The following is a 6,000-nucleotide window of genomic DNA, read 5'->3' as shown; positions in this document are numbered from 1 at the left end:
GAAGGATGCATATATGCGTATATGTGTATGCAGGTATATCAATTAATGTATATGTGTAATAGATGATTAACATATCGATGCACTTCCAACATATATATACCCAGGACAAACAGAAACAAAAAACTGTTTTGCAGCCTGGTACATGGAAAATACTTTTGGGTTGTGATCTAGTGGAAGTGAAGTGATGAAGCACTTAAACTCATCAAATATGTATCTGTGCATGTGCTGAACCCAGATCCCAGAGCCGATCACCCCTGCATTGTGCAGGCGCAGTAGTAGTTAGCAGCCAACAACAGTGGGACAGAAAGCCTGGAAAAGGGGGCAAAAGTGCAGATGATATTTTTTGTGAGTGGTGCAGAGGAAATGAGGCAACTAGATTATTCTCCGGTAGGAGTACACTACATTCATATTAGTTAAGAACACGAATGGTTTAGATAGACAGCCAGCAACAGACGGGAACAGGGTGCATCAATTCCGTAACTTAATTATGAGCCTACGTTAATTAATTGTGTTCATGTGACCTTTGCTTTTGCTAAGGTATACAATGTGCTTACACAGATATATCGGTAGTGGTAGGGTAATGCCCAGTCGATCGTGTACTTGTCCGTTGGCCCAAAATGCCACTGTGTGGGCAAGTCACCACCTGGACCCCTCCATTAACCCTCTCCTCACTCCTTCATTTCTTTCCATATTTACCTAAACTTATTGCATGATTAGCTAATCATCTTTTGTACGAACATATGCAAGGAGATCGACATGCATCATCAGTTAACTGCATGCCAATTTAAGTGGCATCCACTCAGCTCCCCACTAAAATATGCCACAAACGGTTATAAGAAATCCTTGATAATTTGGTGGCGTTGGGACAAAATCTGTTTGGCATGCCAACAAATTATGATTAGAAACTCAACTCGCAAAAGGAGAAAGGCGAGACAATTCCCAAGCGAATCACATACTTATTCATTAAGCAGTTCTCCAATATTATCTCGGGCACAAAATCATGGACATGATGAAAATAAACACTTTGTTATTGTCTCTAAAGCATAATTTCAACACATAAACCATTGGCGTTCAACCGTCTAATTAAGACGAGGCACTTTCACAGCCAGCTGCAACAAGAATCCACTTCCTTTTTTCTTTTCTTTTTCTGAGATGAATAAGAATCCACTTGTGATGGACGCTGGCAGTTTATAAAACTCAAAAGGAGGAAACCCTAGATAGATACGTGATGCCTTAAACACCCACCCACCTTTGACGACCACATGTGGTCTGACAGGTGGTAAACCCACAGAAATATTTCTTTTGAACCGCATGATATGGCCTTTCATATCGATAAACTTTCATAGCCGTTGATATTTTGGGGAATAGTGCATTAGCTACTTCAGCGGCAGTATTATTCCTTGCTCGATGAGGTACACGGGAATAAAGCGAGGATCGTATTCTGCGGAGCATGCAAAGCATCAAAACGGTAATATCTACATTGCCGAATCGACACGTCAACAGCACCCATGTGCCTCGGTCCATCGAAGTAAAGCAAAGCACTAACTCGCCTCCGCGGGAGATATTAGAGCATCTGTAGCCACACGCCATCACCCTTAAAGCATCTCCGGCCGTTTGGCTTTCGGTGTGTCTCGATGATAGCGTTCTTGGCGTTTCGCCGATGCTCTTCTCGGCCTGGGGCTAGCGAGTTTTTAGCCGCGTCTCAGGTTTCGACCACCAGACGTCAATGTTTACAATTTTTTATTTCCCGCTGTCCAAAAGCATGCTATGAGTTCGGCGATCGTCATGCCACAAGTCGGCGATCAGTGTCATAGTTCGGCGATCAAGCACACCAATAGTTCGGCGATAAAAAAGAATAAAAAACGGATCACACGGCCGACTCGATGGGGTGCGGCTCCTCTATCGTGGGACTGGCTGGGCTCATCATAGGCGTCGTCGGGCTGTTCGTTGTTGGTGTAGTCAGGCTCGCGGACGGCGTGCACTCTGCGATCGGGCTGGGCGCCGTTGTGGTCGCCGTCGCGGTCGCCGTTGTGGCCACCGCCGCCTTCGTCGCGTCCCTGATCCTCTTGGCGTCGAGCCTCCTCCGTCGATCTGTTGTGATCGCCTCCCGGCGCTGGACGTCCGCCATCCACTCAGCGTCCGAAACGCCCACCAGCCTAGGCATCGACTTCATCTGCTTTGGTTGGCTGGAATCGGCAACGGTGGCCGGGCGTGGGAAGGTGTATTTCTTCTTCGGCGGCATGGCGACCGGATAGCGGGAGTGGAAGAAGAATGGCGGAAGGGGGCGGGGAAATGGAGGGAAAGGGAGGAGGAAGGGGGAGAAAACAGCGGGAATGGCTCGGCTGCGGCGGACAGAGCGGGCCCGCTTGGCTTTTCGCTTCGCCCGACGCTCCCAGGCGCCCCCCGGGGAGCTGGGTTCGACTCGGGTTCACCGGCTATTATTTTGGCCCAAACCAGCGGTAAACGAGGAGTTGGGGCGCAACTGGGCCGACTTTGCACCGCCGGTGCTAAAAAAGTCGGCAGAGAGGGCCCGTTGGGGGGGGGGGGGGTGGAGATGCTGAGCATCTTTAACACAGACACTCAAATCGTCCATAACCGTTTAAATTGTATGTTCTGAATGTGTTTATTCATCCAAAACGCGTTCAGACGTATTTTCTCCGACAAATGCAATACAAACTGGAGGAGGGGTGGAGGCTCTACAGGAGTCCGGAAAGCAACTATGTAGCACTCTGACGCCATTTCCCACAGAAAACCCTTCCCAGATCCCGCACCTTCATCTTTTCATTTTCTCTTCGCTCTTGCCTACGCCGCTGCTCCACAACCCCTGATGCCACGCCACACCCCTATCGTAACTAGATGAGTCTATCACTGCCAACAGTACACCTGGGCTCCACACCGCTTCTCCTCCACTGTCTTTCCACAACCCTCCTTCGATCGTCACATAGATACCATCCGCTCCTACGATGCTCACCATGCTCGGCAACTGCCAGTGAATTGTCTGAGCTAAATGTTTTCATCCCTACTTATCTGTAGCAATGGATTCATAAATGAACTATATATACGAGCACTATCTTCACTCGACTGATGGCTCGTCCGACGAGGAGGACTACACGGATGAGACGATGACGATGTAGGTGATACTCGTAGATGCGGAGCATGCGGAAGGACAAGGTAACTAATGCGTCAATGGACATCATCTCATTGTGAGGAGAACCCCTAGATGTGAGGGACATCTATTGGAAACAAGCCTGAAGAATCTACATTTTATATTTTGTGACAAATCACTCTAGAGTCCATAGGAAAGCCAATACTATTAAAAAGGGATGAGGTGACTATGATTAACTGGTTGCTCAAGTGCTTACAGATTAGCCACCAAAAGTACTCATAAATTCTCCCAAAAATATTTTGTCCAAAATCCTAAATATCCAAAATTCGGTGCCACCAACTTTTTCCATTCGGCCCTACCGAGTTTTGCCTTAGATAGATTCTTTGCCAAACCATAGTTTCTCGGTGACACCAAGTCTACCTTCGGTCTGACCGAGAATTAGTGACCACCTCTGTGTCTACCTGTTTTTAAGAATCGAAATTTCCGAGTTTTAGGAATCGGTGCCACCAAGTCTGGTAACTTCCTACGCCTGAAAAAATTGGACCCACCGAGATACATATATCGTTCTCACCGAAACGTCGAAAGTTGCCACATTTTGCACTTGTCGGTGCAACCGACTTTTACTTCGGTTTCATCGAGTTGGGCAATCATGTTGTAACGGTTGGATTTTTGGAGATGCCTACATATACCCCTCCACACCTCTCATTCGTAGAGGAAGCACTCAGAACATACAAACACTTGCCCTATCCATTTTTCTGAGAGATAGCCACCTACTCATGTGTTGAGATCAAGATATTCCATTCCTACCATATGAATCTTGATTTCTAGCCTCCCCAAGTTGCTTTCCACCCAATCAATCTCTTCTACCCAAGCCAAATCTGTGAGAGAGTAATTGAGTGTTGAGGAGACTATCTTTTGGAGCACAAGAGCAAGGAGTTCATCATACTACCACATCTATTACATTTTGGAGAGTGGTGTCTTCTAGATTGGTTAGGTGTTGCTTGAGAGCCTCCTACTTAGTGTTGTGGAGTTGAAATAAGAGGTTTGTAAAGGTAAGGAGATAGCCTACTTCGTGAAGATCTACGCCGAGTGAGGCTAGTCCTTCGTGGACGTAAGCCATGATGGAATAAACAAGGTTGCTTCTCCGTGGATCCTTCGTGGGTTGAGCCCTCCGTGGACTCACGCGGCCTTTATGTTGGGTAACGTAGCAAAAATCAAAAATTTCCTACGCCATATTCAGATCTTCCTATGGAGAGACCAGCAACGAGAGAGGGGTGAGTGGATCTTCATACCTTTGAAGATCGCTAAGCGGAAGCGTTGCTAGAAAGCGGTTGATGGAGTCGTACTCGCGGCGATTCAGATCGCAGTGTGATTCCGATCTAGTGCGGAACCACGACACCTCCGCGTTCAACACACGTGCAGCCCGGTGACGTCTCCGGCACCTTGATCCAGCAAGGAGGAGGGAGAGGTTGGGGAAGATCTCCGGCAGCACGACGACGTGGTGTCGATGGAGAGATGAGGTCTCCCGGCAGGGCTTCGCCAAGCACCGTGGTAGAGGAGGAAGAAGAAGAGCAGGGCTGCATCGAGAGAGAGATGGAATTCCGTGTCTCCAATGGCCCAAAACCCCGCTATATATAGGGGGAAGGGAGGGTGGCGCCCCCTTTAGGGTTTCCACCCCTAAGGGGGCGACAGCCCTAGATGGGGGGAGGGGGTGGCGGCCAGGAGGGGAGGAGGGGGTGGCGCACCCCCTGGTGGGCCTTAGGCCCACATGCGCTAGGGTTCCCCCTCCCCCTCTTAGGCGCCATGGGCTGGGTGTGGGGGCGCACCAGCCCACCCAGGGGCTGGTTCGCTCTCACACTTGGCCCATGTAGCCTCCTGGGGCTGGTGGCCTCTCCCGGTGGGCCTCCGGAACCCTTCCGGTGGTCCCGATACTTTGCCGGTGGTGCCCGAAACATTTCCGGCGTCCAAACCCATCCATCCTATATATCAATCTTTACCTCCGGACCATTCAGGAGCTCCTCGTGACGTCTGGGATCTCATCCGGGACTCCGAACAACCTTCGGTAACCTCGTATAACAATTCCCTATAACCCTAGCGTCATCGAACCTTAAGTGTGTAGACCCTACAGGTTCGGGAGGCATGCAGACATGACCGAGACATCTTTCCGGCCAATAACCATCAGCGGGGTCTGGATACCCATGGTGGCTCCCACATGTTCCACGATGATATCATCGGATGAACCACGATGTCAAGGATTCAATCAATCCTGTATACAATTCCCTTTGTCTGTCGGTATAGAACTTGCCCGAGATTCGATCGTCGGTATACCTATACCTTGTTCAATATCGTTACTGGTAAGTCTCTTTACTCGTTCCGTAGCACGTCATCCTGTGACTAACTCCTCAGTCACATTGAGCTCATGATGATGTTCTACCGAGTGGGCCTAGAGATACCTTTCCGTTACACGGAGTGACAAATCTCGATCTCGATTCGTACCAACCCAACAAACACTTTCGGAGATACCCGTTGTGCACCTTTATAGTCACCCAGTTACATTGTGACGTTTGATACATCCAGAGCACTCCTACGGTATCCGGGAGTTGCACAATCTCACGGTCGAAGGAAAAGACACTTGACATTAGAAAAGCTTTAGCATACGAACATCACGATCTAGTGCTATGCTTAGGATTGGGTCTTGTCCATCACATCATTCTCCCAATGATGTGATCCCGTTATCAATGACATCTAATGTCCATGATCAGGAAACCATGATCATCTATTGATCAACGAGCTAGCCAACTAGAGGCTTGCTAGGGACACATTGTGATCTATTTATTCACACATGTATTACTGTTTCCTGTTAATACAATTATAGCATGAACAATAGACGATTA

The sequence above is a fragment of the Hordeum vulgare genome, chromosome 7H, assembly GCF_904849725.1.
Source record: "Hordeum vulgare subsp. vulgare chromosome 7H, MorexV3_pseudomolecules_assembly, whole genome shotgun sequence".
Classification (NCBI taxonomy): domain Eukaryota; kingdom Viridiplantae; phylum Streptophyta; class Magnoliopsida; order Poales; family Poaceae; genus Hordeum; species Hordeum vulgare.
The sequence above is the reverse complement of the archived record's forward strand: the minus strand, read 5'-3'. Positions refer to the sequence as shown.